General features: G+C 44.9%; 1 protein-coding gene across 3 annotated transcripts in view; it reads right to left on the bottom strand.

Annotated features, from left to right (window-relative positions):
- PPM1B (protein phosphatase, Mg2+/Mn2+ dependent 1B) overlaps nucleotides 1–9,612 on the bottom strand; it is an 81,723-nt gene extending 72,111 nt beyond the window's left edge. The window contains exon 1 of one of the 3 annotated variants that reach the window (XM_073628469.1): nucleotides 9,388–9,612. The gene's annotated coding sequence lies outside the window, so the exon portion shown is untranslated. The remainder of the gene's footprint in view (nucleotides 1–9,387) is intronic. The other 2 variants (XM_073628471.1, XM_073628470.1) reach the window with 2 other exon arrangements.
- Between the last annotated feature and the right edge of the window lie 8,994 nt (nucleotides 9,613–18,606).

Genomic DNA, 18,606 nt, shown 5'->3' with positions numbered 1-18,606 from the left:
CTGGTTTATGCAGCCACCCCCCTAATAAGATGCTTAAGCACAAGCACGTTATTAGGAGGGCCCAACTGTTTCTTCTGCAATGCGTGTCCGTCTGTAGGGGGCCAGCTTACAGGTTCTTGCAGCCAGCCCCCTGATAATCCACCGCAAAGCATACACGTCATTTGGGTACTGGCTTGTCTATTCTGCAGCACTTGCATGTTCCTCATAGGGCTGGCTGTTTTACCAATTCTTGCAGTTGGTTACCTAAAAACACACTGCTGAACATGCATGTCGTTAGGGGCCTGGACATCTCTTCTGTAACGCATGTGCATTTTCAGGGGGGCAGCTGTCTTGCTGGTTCTTGCAGTTAGCCTCCTGATAAACACACTGTGGCGCATGCATGTCATAGGGCCAGTTGCAAGAACCCAGACAATACAGCCTGCTCTGACATCAGAAAAGATGATGGTGCAGAACTTGGTGTGTATCAGTGGAGAATGAGATTCCTACAGAAAAGCACTGGATTGCTGGGTGTGTAAGTTTTTTTTGGGGTAACCCAGTGAAAAGTTAAAATGGAACTAAAGTTACCAAAAAATAATCAACAGCAATGTCTCTTCTACAATAAAGTACACTTACCTACTTATTCATAAACCTCTACAGAATGTGCAGCTCAGTGTGCCGGGATGACTGCCTCTCAAAGCAAGTTTGCATAATACTGACCTCTGTTACATTGATGTGGCCACTAGGGATGGGCAAATGGTTTGGCCCGAGCTTAAGTTCGGGCCGAACTTTGGTTGTTCGGATGTTTGCGAACACCGAACAACATGCGGTGTTTGGGGAAAATTCGGAACACCGTTAAAGTCTATGGGACATTAACATGAAAAATTAAGTGTGTTCATTTTAAAGACTTGTATGCAAATTATTGTCATAAAAAAAAGTGTTTGGGGACCCAGGCCCTGCCCCAGGGGACATGTATCAATGAAATTTTTTTTTTTTTTTTTTTTTAAATGGCCGTTTTTTTTTTTTCCGGGAGCAGTGATTTTAACAATGCTTAAAGTGAAACAATAAAAATTAAATATTCCTTCAAATTTTGTACCTAGGGAGTGTCTATAGTATGCCTGTAAAGTGGCGCATTTTTCCCATGTTTAGAACAGTCCCTTTTTTAAAAAAATGGCATAGGGGAGCATGCAACCTGGCAGGCCGCAGGAAAAAAAGAGAGTGGGGGACAAGAGCGTACCAGGCCACATGCCCTCAACATGGGGAGGGTGCTTTGGGGTAGCCCCTTAAAGAACCTTGTCCCCATGTTGATGGGGACAAGGGCCTCATACCCGCAACCCTTGCCCAGTGGTTGTGGGGTTTGATTGGAATCTGGGAATCCCCTTTAACAAGGGGAGCCCCAGATCCCGGCCTCCCCCTGTGTGAAATGGTAACGGGTACATTGTACCCGTACCATTACACACAAAAAAAAAAAAAAAAAAAAAAAACACCCCGCAAGCTGCCACCAATCTGCCCGCCGGCGCATCCTCGCAGGTGACAGTTCTTTTATAATTGAGGGCAGGGCCACACGCGGGTGACCCCACCCCACCTCTGACGAATGGGGACCTCCCAATTGCTTCCCCGGGCATCAGAGGGGGGTGGGATCTGGGGGTCCCCTTGTTAAAGGGGGCTTCCAGATTCCAATAAGCCCCCACAACCACCGGGCAAGGGTTGTGGGGATGAGGCCCTTGTCCCCATCAACATGTGGACAAGGTGCTTTGGGGGGCTACCCCAAAGCACCCTCCCCATGTTGAGGGCATGTGGCCTGGAACAGCTCTCGCCCCCCCCCCCCCTTTTCCTGCGGCGTGCCAGGTTGTGTGCTCGGATAAGGGTCTGGTATGGATTTTTGGGGGGACCCCCACGCCATTTTTTTTTTTTTTTTTTTAAATTGGCGCAGGATTCCCCTCAATATCCATACCAGACCTGAAGGGCCTGGTATGGAATTTGGGGGGACCCCATGCAATTTTTTTAAATTTTGGTTCAGGGTTCCCCTTAATATTCATACCAGACCCAAAGGGCCTGGTAATGGACTGTGGGGGATCCCATGCCGTTTTCTTCAATGACTTATCTGTATTGCCGGGACACAACAATTCATTATAGCCACTTGTACTTTTAAATGACTTTCCTTTAGAAATGTCATTTTGTGCAGGGACTGTCCTAAACACAGGAAAAACACGCCACCTTACAGGCATATTATAGACACCCTCCAGGTACAAAATTTAAAGGAATATTTCACTTCAAGCATTATTAAAATCACTGCTCCTGAAAAAACGGCCGTTTTTAAAACTTTTTTTTGCATTGATACATGTCCCCTGGGGCAGGACCCGGGTCCCCACTTTTTCTGACAATAACTTGCACATAAGCCTTTAAAATGAGCACTTCTTATTCATGTTCGTGTCCCATAGACTAACGGTGTTCACCTGTTCTGCTTAATTTTTGCCTGTTCGGTATGTGCTGGTGCGAACCAAACCGGGTGGTGTTCAGCCCATGCCTAGTGGCCACTAGATCCTTTGCCAGCAGCTGACATGTGGACTTTTTCTAAATGTCAGATTTTCACCCTTTTGACTGGCTAGCTTTGGGTGAGGTGACTCCTGCACTGGTGTTCTCCTCGCAGTACACTGGCACTGTGCCAAGAATGTATACCAAGCTGCATGTGTGGCCCACTGTACGTTCAAAAGATAACTGCAAAAAGGCAGGTAAGTTTGTTTTAATGCAGAACAGACAGCCATGTCTTCTGCAATAAAAAGCTGCCTGGTCGCAATTTTTACTGAAGGTTTAGTTTCACTATAAATATATGAATGTCACGTTTTAAAAACATTTATAGAAATGTCATTTTAAACACATTCTTGCAATCACTTCAGCCATACTTTAGCCTTCAAAATTTCCACTCGTCTGCCCGCATTAGGCGAGTGGAAATAAGCTGTGGGAGAGTGTGGGGCACGGGCGGACTGGGCAGGGGGAAGGAAGGCAATTGTCCCCCAGGGCCGCTCTAATGCCCTGTAAAAAAAAAAAAAAAAAAAAAAAAAAAAAAAAAAAAAAAAAGCCACACCACTTACACCAGAAGCGATCGGCTAGGAAACTGTCGGGAAGAGAGCCGGCCAGATAACACAAAGGCACAGCAGTGTACCGGTTGGCACTTTAACCTAGCAGCACTTGGGTCTCTGGTTCGAATCCCAACCACAACACTACCTGCCTGGAGTTTGTATTTTCTGCCTGTGTGAGTTTACTCCGGGTACTCCCGTTTACTGCAACGTTCCAAAGACATGCTGGCAGGTTAATTAGATTCTGTCTAAATTGGACCTAATGTGTACGTATGAAATGCGAGTTAGAAACCTTAGATTGCAAGCTCCTTGAGGGTAGGGACGGATGTGAAAGTACAATGTATATGTCAAGCGCTGCGTAAATTGGCAGAGCTATACAAGTACCTGAAATAAAATTAAAAAATCTCCCGCTGTGGCACAGCTTGGAACAGAAATTACGGCCGCAGTCAAAACAAACTCCCCACCTCCAGGATTGGCTCCTATGATAGACAGCACACCGGTCCAATGCTGGGAAATTGATTCAGGGTGTTGTCCATCATAGGAGCCAGTCCAGGAGGCTTATTTGACAACGGTGTGTGTTTCAGAGCCAAGCCGGGTCACAGCAGGAGATACTGTGTGATCCAGCCGGCTCTCCTGATTGCGCCCTGTGATAGGCTACATTGATAGCAGCACCAATGAGATTTATGTTAATATTGTTAAAGTTATTGTTAATATTTTTGTAACTTAACTATGCATAAAACCTCCACTTCTATTAACAGTGTCATTTAATGAGATCATTTAAGAGGGTGCATTTACAGTGGAATTAGGGGCAACTGGTGGCAAGTAACTCTTAAGGCCTGGCCAGTAGCTCAGGACCTAAAATTGAGCCCTGACAAACTTCAAGCATTTGATCAAAGAGAAAAACGTATTTCTACATTTTATTTCAATATTTTCTAGCCTACTCCTACTTGTGGTGATTATAGCCAGATTAGTGCACTTGCAACAAACAACCGAGTAATGTCCATTATAGATATTTGCACTAACATCCACATGTTTAGGACAAACTTTCGGGTGTACACTTCAAGCTGTACTGCCTGGACCTTGAAGGGGCTACGTCGAAAGCTTGTTCTGAAAATATGGATGTTAGTGCAAACAAACAAAAAAAAGTGTATCAAACGGTACTCAATTGTTTCTGTAGCTTACTCTTACTAATGTAAATAGTCTTGAAGTTTGTGAACTTACTTTGTTAAGATCCCCAGACATTTCCTTGAATTCTGTGACACCTATTAACTAAACCCTGCAACTGCTAAAGATCAAACCTATTGTAGGTAACAGATTACCATCTATATGATCCCAAGGGGTCGCATGTGGCCCCAAGGCCACAGGTTGGGGACCAGGGTTCAATCATGAAGTCAGATTATTGCGGGGGGGATTCGGAGGAGGCCGAGAGAGAAGGATGTTTTGAGTTAAAGCAGTATTAAACCCGCTAATGTAATATCTTGCAGCTTACCAATCATTAGATGTGATGGCTGCATTCATTTTCTTATAGGTTTTCACCTGGTGATCTGGCCAGCAACACACCTACTATGTTAGAGACACTACTTTGGATGAAGGAGCATAGGGGCACCTTTGGACATCAGCATTGTCAGTCTGTGGAGAGGGGAATGCAAAGCCTGGTACATACGATGAGAGCAGGTGAATGATCGTTTTTTTTTATGCCAATTCCCATATCGAAAACGAATAGGTGACTAAACTACGAAAATTCTCATGCCACAGACAAAAATTAGGAAGTGTTATAATGCATTGTATTTTTGGACGAAAACTGTACTGATTAAACGAAAAGCGTACAATTTGGTGTCATACAATAAAAAAAAAAAAAACATTTCGCGTTTGTCCCTTTGGAAAATTTTGGACGGCAGCTGTGTACTAATGACCAGATTATCGTACGATTGATTCAAAACTATTTTTTGTACGATATTCTATACCTCAGGTGGTAAATGGCTGGTCTCAACACTAAGTATTTGCATGTACTGTATTAATGTGCCGATATCTGTAATGGATACTTTAGGAGGTGCAATCTGAGCCCATACAAAATGAATGGACTCAAATCGCACTGTAAACAAAGTGATTTGAACAGGAATGTGGTGCGACTCCTGTCTGAATCACATGTGGTTTCCCACACCGCTCCGGTGTAAACTCAGGCTGGTCATAGCGACATCAGCTTGGCTAATACACTACACAGACTTCCTGGCCAGATGGAAATTAAATAGCACTTTGGCTAGCAGCACCAGGGTCATTAGTTCAGATCCCAACCATGGAACTACCTGCCTGGAGTTTACAATGCTCTCCCTGTGTCTGTTTCCTCCGGGTACTCCAGTTTCCTTCCACACTCCAAAGACATGCTGGTAGGTTAATTGGCTCCTGTCTAAATAGGCTCTAGTATGTGTATTAGGGATGCAGCGATATATTGGGTGCAAAAAAATAGGGCGATCTGCATTTTGAGGACATGAAAAAAGGGGTCGATAGTGTACACTGAAAACATTGATGCGTCTACTATTAGTTTTTTTTATAGGTCATGCAACTCAAACTGCAGCAAAAATGGATGTGTTTTTGCTTTTTCAATTCATTTTAATAGGGAGGTGCGTTTTTGAAACTGACCAAATATGCACGAAGCAGGATTTTACCACCATGGAAGCTGAATAGACAAGTGTGAAGACATAGAAAAGGATGCATTTTCCTTGCACTTTTTTTTTTTTTAGATTACACAAAAGCACTTCAAAAACTATAAAGTAAAAAAAAACACACACACTTTTTTTCTTATACTTGTTTTTGGCAAAGTGTATCCTGACTTGGTCCACCACCAACATGAATGCGAGTTAGGGACTTTAGATTGTAAGCTCCTTGAGTGCAGGGACTGATGTACAATATATATGTAAAGTGCTGTATAAATTGACGGTGCTATACAAGTACCTGTAATAAATCCGTAAATGGCGATTGCACCACACGTGAGGTATTGTCAACATCAGAGCAAGAGCAATAATTCACACCAGAACTCCCGTATAATTATAAACTGGTAACCTGTAAAGGCTTTTAAAGCGTTTCCTATGGAGATTTTCAGGTATGGTAGTTTATCACCATCCCACAGGCGTATACAATTTTAAAGCGTGATGTTTGGTATCCATTTACTCGGCTTGGCAGCTTTTATATTTTACCAAAAAGTTGGGAGATATAGATCTATATTGCATTTGCAATAAAATTAAAGGCTTGTAAAAAAATAAATAAAAAAAAAAAAAAAGACACCACAACACCACACATACATGTCATACTTAACCTCCACTGTGCAGTTGGTTTTGCACAGAGTGACCCCGATCCTCCTCTTCTGTTGTCCCTCAGCAGCGCTCCAGGCTCATCTTCTCAAGTGCCCTGTAGGAGAAGCACTCTTTGTGGACACGCTCCTGTGTCCTGCATCTATTGACACAGAAAGCAGGCCCCAGGACCTGCGTTATTGGATTTGATTGACCATGGAGCCAATGGCTGAGCTGCTATCAATCTATCCAATCAGGACACAAGACACCGGCCGGAGCTGGTGTGCTCGTTCACGTTGTGGGAAACACAGGGCTCAAGTATAAACGGGGGCTCGGGGGGGCTGAGTGATGGGTTTTTCACCTTAATGCATTAAGGTTAAAAAACACGAGGGTTTATAACCCGTTTAATGTGCATTTTATTTAGTGAAAATCTGCAAATATCATGCAACATAAAAAAAATTGTGACCACCATTTTATTCTCCAAGGCCTCGGCTTAAAAAATAAAAAAAGACATAGCTAGAATGCTTGGGGGTTGAGGTGCACCAAATGGAAATTTTTGTGCCGAAACCAAAAATGCAGGATGCACTTGGCCAAAAAGGAGTTTTTATTGACTTTTTAATTAATATCAGGAATTTAAATATGAATTTGCTAGCCATTATTGGCACCTTTAGAACAAGAAAAGTTCAAGAAAAATGTATCCCTTTAAGTTCTATGCATGTCTGCGCACTGGTCTGTTGTGCTTCCATTGTGTTAAAAATCCTGCTTGCTGTATCTCACCCCCTCCCCCCCGACCAAAAACACATCTCCCTGTTAAAACGCATTGAAAACACAGCAAGAACACATTAACCACTTTCCGACCAGCGCATGCCGATATAAGTCAGCAGAATGGCGCTGGTGGGCAAAAGGTATGTCCCCTTTAAGAAGCGGTGCTGCGGGCTTGCGCCCGCCACGTTCGCCATGACCGCGGGTCCCGCGGACTCGATGTCCGCCATCGTATCACGGAGAAGTAGAATGGGGAGATGCTTTTGTAAAAGCATTTCCCTGTTCTGCCTAGTGATAGGACAGATCACTGCTCTGTCATCGGGAGCAGTGATCGCTGTCTTGAGTGTTGTAGCCCCCCCCCAGTTAGAATCACTCCCTAGGACACACTTAACCCCTTCATCACCCCTAGTGGTTAACCCCTTCACTACCAGTGTCATTTACACAGTAAGCAATGCATTTTTATAGCACTGACCTCTGTATAAATTACAGTGGTCCCAAAATAGTGTCCGCCATAATGTCTCAGGGAAAAAAAAAAAAAAAAAAAAAATTTAAAAAATTAAAATCGCAGATCGCCGCCATTACTAATAAAAAAAATAAAAGATTAAAAATAAAAATGCCATAAATCTATCCCCCATTTTGTAGACGCTATAACTTTTGTGCAAACCAATCAATACACTTATTGCGATTATTTTACCAAAAATATGTAGAAGAATACATATCGGCCCAAACTGAGGAACAAAAATTGTTTTTTTTATATATTTTTGGGGGATATTTATTATAGCAAAAAATGCGTGTTTTTTTTCAAAATTGTCGCTCTTTTTTGTTTATAGTGCAAAAAATAAAAAATAAAACTGCAGAGGTGATCAAATACAACCAAAAGAAAGCTCTATTGGTGGAGAAAATAAAAAATCAATTTTGTTTGGGTACAGCGTTGCACAACCGCGCAATTGTCAGTTAAAGCGACGCAGTGCTGAATCGCAAAAAGTGCTCTGGTCAGGAAGGGGGGTAAATCCTTCTGGGGCTGAAATGGTTAATAATGCACCTGTTATATTTTTTTGAGTCACACGACCTATGAAAAAGACCATAAGCACAAAAAAAAAAAAAAAATTTTTTTTAAAATATAACGTGTTTCTGGCACCTTCTTCACTTACCAGCAAAATGCCAACACCACCATATTCGGCAGCCAAAATTTTAGGTGCATCTCTACTTGGTGGTGGGGAAGGAGGGGGGGAGGGATTCTAAGGTCCCTTTCACATAGGCGGTCGGTGGATGACAGGTCTGTCTCCGCTCACTTTGCTGGGATTGGCCTGTTAGAGCCCAGCGCTCCTCTACAGGGAGATCGAATGAAAACGGACTGCCTGTCCTTTCTCATCCGATCCTCCAAAACAGATGGAAAAACAGGGTCACCGTCCGTCTGGATTTCACAGGCAAGATCAGCGCAAGTCAGCGGACATCACTGCTGACATCCGCCGCTCCATATGGGTGAATGGAGCATCCGATTAGGTCCACCTGGAAAACTGATAGGGGGACCTGATCGGAAAGCCTGTGTGAAAAGGGGCCAAGCCTAGAAGAGGAAATTTAAAAAAAAAAAAAAAAAAAATCATTATACACACACACACACACACAAACTTTCACATGCAAGAAGTTTCAGAATTCTCCTAATTTCTCCAAGATTAATAAATAGTGTCTAAATTCATTCATCATGTGTATTCTCCTTTGAATCTTGGCATACTTTGCATTTTTCTTCCAGATCTGTGCAGTAATCCAGTGTAATACTCTCCCTGTAATAAAGACCGCTCACTGCTGCTCTCTCTCCTTGTGCAGGGTGACTGGTCTGGTCTCCGCCCCCTCCTGTAGTTGTCTGCAGGCAGCTTGTAGTGGGTGGGGCGTGCTGGGCCCCTCCCACCACTCTGCTCAGGCTGTGATGGAGGTCACAGTGACATTTACAAGGTAATATCTGGACTTGGAAAGGCAATTGGAGCACAAGAATGGATTTATAGGATTTTCAGCTATTTGGACAAATAGATAAAACCACCAATGGTCATAGGTGTGTTATTATTGTCCCCTGAAATACAAGGATTGTGAAGTCAGTCTAACAAAGCCCCAACCATTCATGGTGAAATGTCATCAGCATGTCATGATGTCCCTCCCGGTGCACAGCCCTCCCTGGGGGGGCCCCGGGGCCCTTCGCACCGTACAGAGCCGCATGTGACAGGCAGAGGCGGCCCGGCGTGTGACCTCTCTGGTGTCACAGAAGGCGGCAGTTGGAGGGTGGCGATTACACTTACCTATCGGTACAACTTCTCACTGGGCCTCCTCCCTACACAGCCGGCCTCTCTGCTCGTCACACTACCGCTCGGGGAGGCGTCCAGCCGCAGGTTACAAGCGCCAGGCTTCCACACTCCCCATCTCTTCCGGTCTCGGCGCTGGCTTCGGGTCGACGCTCGGTATTTAAGACTGCGCATGCGTCGGCGCCCGAGGGCAACTGCGCAAGCGCACCACGCGCCGCGCTGCACCCTGGGTTGGTTGGCAAAGCCGGGCCGTCGCGTAGCCGCGCCGACGTCACTCGGCGCGACTGCTCTGACGAGGGCGCGGGGTCCAATCAGCGGCGGCCGTGGAGGGAATAAAGGGGCGGTGCGCCGCGACGTCAGAAGCGGGCGTCGAATGGAGAGAGGACGCGCGGTGCTTGCTAACTTAGTAACCTGTGGGCTGAAGGTTGTAGCTGTTCCGTTGGACGCTGTAAATGAGAAGAGGCTCGCAGCTGCCCGTTTCCTAGAGGGATAGAGAAAATAATGCCGCCTTTTACTTGATTGGCTAGCTGTTATGATAAGCCGGCGCCTCATTGGCTAGCGCAGCTGTCAGAGCTGAAACAGGCCTTGTTTGACGTGAAGGGCGCCGAGGTCTTGCGTGTTTGCGTTTTCATTGGCTGAGGGGGTGTGATAGGCGTGGCGTGCGGCCAATGAGCGAAAGGGAAGGTCGAGAAGCGTAGAGGGAATGTTGTTTTCCTCAATGCGAAACTGCCGAGGGGAGGGGGGAAGAGAGAGCGAGCCCCGGATGTAACATGAGATCATCGGCGGCCAATAAGCGAGGAGGGTGACGTCACCGCCTTTACCAAAACATCTTGTACGGCCTAGCTCTCATAACTGAAGAGGGGCGTGGCCAGGCAGAGGTTACAGGAGGAGATGTTTATCCAGGAGGGGGGAAGAGGCGTTACCTTGGTGACACAGTTCAGGTCCGCTGCTCTCAATCCATTCAATTCCATTCACAAAACTTTATTGGAAACCCGAACTGGACGACATTTAGTTTGCTAAAGCCCAGCCCCGAAATACAAGTATCAGAAACACTCCATTATTGTATATAAAATACTTGTTTTCACTATTTGTTGTCTTTCTTGTGTCTCTGAGCCCCTGGAGCTTCTTTGCAGCCCCTTCCAAGGTGACAACCCAGGAGCGCCATTGGGGACAAGGACAGAGAGTTGTCACCCTGTAACAGGAAGTACCTGAACAAGGACTTTCATGACAGGATTTTTTTTTTTAACTACTTCAATACTGGGCACTATCCCCCCTTTCCTGCCCAGACTTATTTTCAGCGTTATTAAATTTTGAATGACAATTGTGCGGTTATGCGACGTTGTACCCAGGCTAAATATTATTTTTTCCCCACAAATGGAGCTTTCTTTTGGTGGTATTTGATCACATCTGGGGGTTTTATTTTTGTGCTATATATATATATATATATATATAAAAAAAACGAAAATTTTGAAAAAAAAAACAAAACGTTTTTCTTTGTTTCTGTCACAAAACTTTGTGAATAAGTACGTTTTGTCCTTCACTGATGAGGCGACACTGATGATGAAGCACTTATGCAGCACTGATAGGCGGCACTGATGGGCACTGAGTGCCATCCCTATTGGGTATTCATTGGCATACCTGGTGTACGATCGGTTCTCCTCTACCCACGTCTGTCAGTGCAAGTGGAGGAAAAGCCGATAAACAGATGTTCCTATTTACACTGTGACTGGACACAGCTGATCATGTGGTAAAGAGCCTATGTCAGAGGCTCTTTACCAAGATCGGAGATGCGGTGTGTCCGACTGATACACCACAACACCGATCGCGGCCCCACGGGCGGGCACTGGCTTGTTATTCTGCTGGACATCATATGACACCCAGTCAGGATAACTGAACCACTTTCCAGCCTTCATTCTGCTGAAGGGTGGTAGGGAAGTGGTTAACCACTTGAACTCCGGAAAATTTACCCCTTTTCGTGACCTGGCCATTTTTCCCAAGGCGTTTTTCAGGACAGCACCTGAGATAGTGACTCCTCCCACCGGACCATAGAAAACACCTTCTTCCTCCAGAACTTTAAAGGGAGGCACCTCCCTACCATACCTCAGTTTTTGTGTTTCCTCTGGCCCGGAGGGAACATCTTTTGGGAGGGGAGTCAATGTCTCTTGGGTGCTCCTAAGAGACGGGGCTTCCTTTTTTTTCCTCCTCTAGAGACCCGCTGTCCTCCCAGCCTACCCAGGCATCAGCAGCGGTAGCAATCGGGCTCCTCTTCTCCACCTAGTGCTTGATGAGAGGCGAAGATTCGGTGGCCCGCGTGGTCGTAGGAAGCAGTGGTGCGCGTGCGCCGCCGCCATATTGGCCGGCGGTCGCGCCGGAAATGACAGAGCGGGTCACTTGGTCCGCGAAAACGTCATTTCTGGCGTGGACAGAGGGAGGACAGAAGCTGGCACTGGTGCCTATTTCCGCTTCTGGTCCGGTGCAGATGCACTATGGGAGTCCGGAAGCGGCGTATAAAGCCACGAGTGGAAAGCTGCACACCAGACATGGAGGAGTCAGCGTCTGCAGCGGTGGGGACAGGCACAGGCGCCAGCAAAGCTCAGGTAGGAGCAGCGGTTAAAGTCTGCCTTTTTTCCTTTACCTGGTGTTTGGTTTATCTCGTTTTTTTCTACCCCCTAGTGGCAAGGGGCCTGTCTGGGCACTAGAGGCTGACTGGTTTCTTCTTAGTGCACCTGTGGGTGTTTCTTGTTAAGCAGAGACTGGGTCTCACTAAAAGGTCCCCTGTTTTTTTCCCCTTTTTGTCTTTTTCTCACAGGCTAAAAGCTCTGACCCAAAAAAGATGTCCTTCTTGCAGGGCCAAAATGGGAGAGAATCGGAAAAAAGCCCTGTGCAGTGCTTGCATTACTTCTTTAGTCAGGGAGGAATCGGCTTCAGTTTGTGATGACCTGGTTGCATCTGTAAAGAAGGAACTATATGCCACGATTCAAACTTTCCGTGACTCTTTAATCCTGCTGCTAGTCAGCCATCCACTTCTGAGTCTTCCCAGGGTTCCTTTTCTATCCCGGTGGTGGAAGCTTTACTTGAAGACCCTTCTACCAGGGAAGAGCAGTCCCCTGCTCCTTCCGTTAAGGATTCGGAAGAGGAGGGTGAGGTGGCCCCTTCCAAATTTAAGCTATCCCTAGAAAGGGTAGACGGGCTCCTTAAAGCTATATATATATATATATATATATATATATATATATATATATATATATATATATATATATATATATATTCATGTTAGGCTTGGCTTAAGTGAGGAAAAGAAGGAATTATCTCTTCATGACCGCATGTATGCAGGGTTAAACTAACCTAAGGGCCGAACATTCCCAGTCCATTCGGTCATTTCTGATGCCATTGCTAAGGAATGGCAAGCTCCAGAGAGAAAACCCTTTTTTTCCAAAGCCCACAAAAGGCATTTTCCTTTTGAGGAGGACCCTTTTACGGTGTGGAATAAGGTGCCCAGGTTGGATGCTGCATTCTCCCAGGTCTCAAGATCCACAGGCCTGTCTTTTGAAGACATGGGGGTTCTGAAGGATCCAATGGACAAACGTATGGATCTTTTGCTCAAGAGATTGTGGCAATCAATCATGAGCAATTTGAAGCCAGCAATGGCCACAACATGTGTAGCCAGGAATCTGGAATACTGGGTAAACCAGCTTAGATTACGTATAGTGGCAGATTTCCCTAAGCAGGAGATTTTAGATTCCTTTCCTACCCTGATCTCTGCAGTTGCTTATTTTGCGGATGCTTCGGCTGAAGCAATCAAAATGTCAGCTAGGTCAGCAGCTTTGACAAATGCTGCAAGAAGAATTTTATGGCTAAAAACCTGGCCAGGTGATACAGCTTCAAAGAGCAAGCTTTGTGGTATTCCCTTTTTGGGTGACCTTTTTTGGCCCCGATCTAGATAATATCCTAGACAGAACTGTCGATAAAGAGATCCTTCCCAGTCAAAAAGAAAAAGCAGGTCCCAAAATGTCTTTTTTTTCTACCTCAAAAAGCTCAAGGGCAGGACAGCAAGTTTCAGGGGAGGAAGAAAAATTGGTCCGCACAAAAAGCGAGGGGTAAAGGCGGAATTCTCTTCCGTCCTTCACAGGCCAAGAAATCGCAATGACTCGTCCCTGCGGGTTGGCGGAAGATTAGGAGAGTTTCTTCTGCAGTGGTCAGGGATAACTTCAAATCAGTTTATTCTGACCACTCTCTCGCAGGGCTATACTCTCGAGTTTTCCAGAAGCCCCGCAAGAAAGTTTCTGATAACAAATACCCCTCGAGATCCAGTAAGGGCCCTGGCCATGAAGTCCTCTCTCGAGGAACTGATGCAGCAGGGTGTAGTAATCCCAGTGCCATTAAAAGAACGGCAGGAGGGGTTCTATTCTCATGTCTTCCTGGTAAAAAAACCAACAGGAAGATTTCGATTAATTCTCAATCTAAAGCTGCTAAACGTAGCCATCAAATACAGAAAGTTCAAGATGGACTCAATTTTCATTGTCAGAAATCTACTGACTCCAGGTTGCTTCATGGCGTCAGTGGATTTAAAAGATGCATACCTGCATATTCCAATCTTGTCCCAGTCCCAGAGGTATCTCAGGTTGGCAGTAAGGATGGAAGGCAGGATTCATCATCTACAATTCAGAGCCTTACCCTTCGGGCTATTATCCACACCCCAAATTTTCACCAAGGTGATGGCAGAAGCCCTAGCTCCGCTTGATCTTCAAGGAATCGCAGTAATTCCTTATTTAGACAATCTGCTATTTTTCACCCTCTCAAGAGAGGAATTGCAGAGCAATTTAGGCAGAGCATGCAGCCATCTGGAGTCTCTTGGATAGATTCCAAATCTCCAAAAATCTTCCCTAGACCCATCTCAGGAGATTCGGTTTCTAGGGTATGTAATAAATTCTGTAGATCAAAAAATCTTTCTTCCTTCAGAGAAGAAGGAAAAAATTCAGGATACAGTGTCTTTACTGCAGACCAACCAGCATCTGACGGTAAGGCAGGTCATGTCAGCTCTGGGTGTTCTGACTTCATCAATGCCGGCTGTTCAGTGGGCAAGGCTACACTTCAGACATCTGCAGGCCTTTCTTCTGAGATCTTGGGATCACAAATTGGAATCCCTAGAATCAGAAGTAAAATATCCATCTCAGATGAAAAGGTCACTATGGTGGTGGAAGAGGCAGGATATCCTATCGGAAGGGTTAGTCTGGGCTTTTCCGATCAAGAAAAGACTGACAACCAATGCCAGTTCCTGGGGTTGGGGGGCCCACTTAGGAAAGGGTTTCACTCAGGCAAACTGGTCCAGGAAAGAGGCAACAAAGTCCTCAAACTGGAGAGAGCTCAAGGCGATCAACTTGGCTCTGAAGTCATTTGCTCAGGATCTTCAAACTCAGCATGTTCAGATGCTAACAGACAATACCACGGCCGTGGCTTATATAAACAGGCAGGAAGGTACAAGGAGCAAGCTGCTGCAGGTACTAGCCATGAACATTTTTCGGTGGGAAGAAGGACACTTGCTGTCTCTATCAGCAGTCCACCTAAAGGGATCTCTGAACAGGGCGGCGGATTTCCTGAGCAGGAACCCCATTCAGGAAGCAGAATGGTCTGAACCCAGAAGTTTTCTCTGATTGCTGAAAAATGGGGGCTGCCAGAGGTGGACCTGTTCGCCTCAAAGGAGAATGCCCTGGTTCCTCAACTTTTTTTCCTTAAACAATCACAAGGGGTCACTAGGGACAGATGCTTTGGCGTATCCATGGAAATTCCATCTTTGCTAAGCTTTCCCCCCATTCCAGTTAATTCCATTAATAAGAAAAATTCAGGAAGGAAATGGTACCAGTCATCCTAATCACGCCCTTTTGGCCAAGAAGGGCCTGTTTTTCAACCGTTCTGAGAATGGTGGTCAAGCCTTATTGGCATCTGCCCCTCAGGCACGATTTAGTCTTACAATGTCCCGTAAATCATCCAAAGGTAGCCACTTTGATGCTCACAGCTTGGTATCTGAAGAACAGCTCCTAAAAAGCAAGGGCTTTTCCAACCGGTTGATTTCAACACTATTATCAAGTAGGAAAAGGTGACTAGAGACATTTATTCCAAGGTCTGGAAGGTTTATAATACATGGTGTAATTCATCTGCCTGGGACCCAGGGAGTCTTGTTACCGTTCTAGAATTGTTACAAGTTGGAGCTGACAATGAGCTAGCAGTTAGTACCCTGAAGGTGCAGGTTGCTGCGCTAGCAGTGTTCTTAGAAAAATCTGTGGCCTCGAATCCGTTGATAATCAGATTCTTTAGAGCTCTTACGAGATCCAGACCAGCACTGCTTAAGTCTTTTCCTAAATGGGATCTGTCGGTAGTCCTTCAGTCTCTAACAAAGAGTCCCTTTGGAAGAAGCGCCACTCAGCTATCTCACTTTTAAGTCTGTGTTTCTGATTGCCACGGCCTCTGCACGCAGGATCAGTGAGCTTAACGTTTTATCAATTAAGGAACCCTATTTGTCTATTTTTCCAGATAGGGTTATACTTAGGACAGACCAAAAATTCTTACCAAAGGTAGCTTCAGTACAGAATCGTGTTTAGGACATTGTACTTCCAACCTTTTGCCCTAACCCAGCAGGGGAGAAGGAGACTTGTTTCCACATGTTGGATGTCAGGAGGACTTTGTTGTGTTACTTGGAAAGAACAAAGCTCTTTAGACGTTCAGATTCACTATTTGTGCTATTTTCAGGCAACAGGAAAGTTTGCCAGGCTTCTAAGGTTTCTTTAGCAAGATGGCTGAAACTATCCATTTTAGAGGCTTATTCGCATGCAGGTGTGTCTCCACCAGCAGGAATTTGTGCACACTCAACCAGAACACTAGCAGCCACTTGGGCAGAGAGAGCTGGTGCCACCCCTGAACAAATTTGCAAGGCAGCAGCATGGTCAAGTTTTCACACATTCGTAAAACATTACAGGCTGGACCTCGCATCTTCTAGTGATCAGGCGTTTGGCAGAAAGGTCCTGCAAGCCGTTGTCCCGCCCTAAGGGGGTAAGTCTCCTGTTATCCTCTCAGGTGCTGTCCTGAAAGATGCCTTGGGAAAAACCAAGTTAGACTTATGCCGCGTACACACGATCGGACTTTACGGCATACTTGGTCCGGGGTACCGGATTTCGTTGGACAGTTCGATCGTGTGTGGGCTCCAGTGGACTTTGTTTTCTCAAAAGTTTGATGGACTTAGATTTGAAACATGTTTCAAATCTTTCCGACGGACTCTGCTTTCTAGCGTACAAACCGTTCGTCTGTGTGCTAGTCCGACGGACCCAAACTGACGCATGCTCTGTAGCAAGTACAAGACGGAAGCGCTCGGTCTGGTAAAACTAGCCTTCGTATTGAAGCTAGCACATTCCTCTTCTGTGATCTTTTAATACAGCGCATTCTTTTTTTCCTTTATAATTCGAGAAGAAGGAAGTTGTTTTGCTGCTTATATTCACACAGGGTTCTCACAAACTACTTTCTTCATGATTTATCCTCATGCCATGACTAATATATTTTTTAAAAGCCAGATCTCCAGAACTATAAAGTAGCAAATTTTTTCTGGACTCATCTTTATTTTTTACAGATTTCAATAATATAGATTTTACAACGTGTGCTAAATTATACAAAATGTTTTTTTTTAATTTTAATTTTTGTTTTTGGACTTTGAGTTTCAAGTTACCACAATAACCTTAATAATTGTTATTGTTTTAATGAACCTTAATGAGGTTGGTGTCCCTTGTTAATTAGACATAGGGGGGTTATTTTAAAAAGGCAAAATAATTTTTCACTACAAGTGCAAATTGTACTTGGAATTGCCCTGAAAGAGCATTTGGAAGTGCATTCACTGTGGATCCGAGGGGCACATGCAAGGAACCCCAAAAAGAAAAAAAAAATTCTCTTGCACATGATTGTATGATAAAATCAGCAGAGCATCCCCTCATTTCAGAGCTTGCCCTCAGATTTACAACGACTGCACTTCCAACAAGTGCAATTTATCAAGTGCACTTTGCACTTGAATTGCAAAATGATTTAGCCTTTTGTAAATAACCCACATATAGTCTTTTTGACCTGTACCTGCCTACTCACAAACCAAATGTCCTTTTTGAATCAAAACACATAGTCAATAATGTAAGGTAACGAAAATATCCATTTAATTTGGTCACAACAGAAATGAGGAAGGCAACACTGGAGACGCTTTTGGAATGTGTGAAGCCTTTTGTCCCCCAGGACACACATCAAGTTAGAGGACAATAAAATTGGTATCTTGCGACTAGGGAGCACAGTCAGAAGTCAGACCAGACAGAAGCCAGACAATCACTTTCGACTCTTCCGTGGAGCCTTCGCTGCAGCCTTCCTTGGAGGCTGTGCCTCTGGTGGTGTACTTGGGGCAGGAGGAGGAGTAGCAGGAGGAGTGGCTTCATCTGCTATATATGTTTTTGCAGTAAGCTCCCCTCTCAAGCCTTTCTGATACACTTGAAAAATCAGACCTTCACTTCACCTCTGGGCACGGCCTCCTCCTGGCTGAGCTCATCCTGGGTAAAAAAAAAGGGACATACCGGTAGTTTTAATTTTTGCTTACGCAATCACACACAATTTTCAGCTCATGACTTGCAAATATAATTCTAAACCAATAGTAAAGGCTATCTTTTTGACCCCACCATTATTCTAGCTGCTCACCAATATTTGAAGTATATTTTTGGCCACTACTGTCTAGTGATATGTCTACATATTAATAATTGTGATGAAGTAATTTTTGGTGAAGCACTTCAAAAATTTTTAGGTTTACATCATTAATATTTACACAATCCCAAATTCACCAAAAAAGTATACCTGGCTGAAGCTGGGTGCATCCACTTCATCAAGGCTGAAAGGGCCCAGTTCTTCTTGGGACTCCTCAGCTGGGGTGGAGGGAAGGGTGGAGGTGGAGGGAAGGCTCGGAAAGTGATTGCCTTGCTTCTGTCTGGTCATCCAGAAATCGCATTTTTTGGTAGTACCACAGCTTGGGGACATAAACCTGGTCTGCTGCTGCTCTGGATCTGCACGACTCCTGGATCTTCTTATGTTCCCGCCTGTACATGTTGCGAAAGATACCAATTTTATTGTCCACAAACTTAAGGTCTGCCTGGGGGACTCAAGTCTTCGCAAATTCCAAAAGTGTGCCCAGTGTTGCCTTCCTTACATCTC

This window comes from Aquarana catesbeiana, linkage group LG04, assembly GCF_042186555.1.
Source record: "Aquarana catesbeiana isolate 2022-GZ linkage group LG04, ASM4218655v1, whole genome shotgun sequence".
Taxonomy (NCBI): domain Eukaryota; kingdom Metazoa; phylum Chordata; class Amphibia; order Anura; family Ranidae; genus Aquarana; species Aquarana catesbeiana.
Note: the sequence above shows the minus strand (reverse complement) of the source record. Positions and strands in the feature narration are given on the sequence as shown.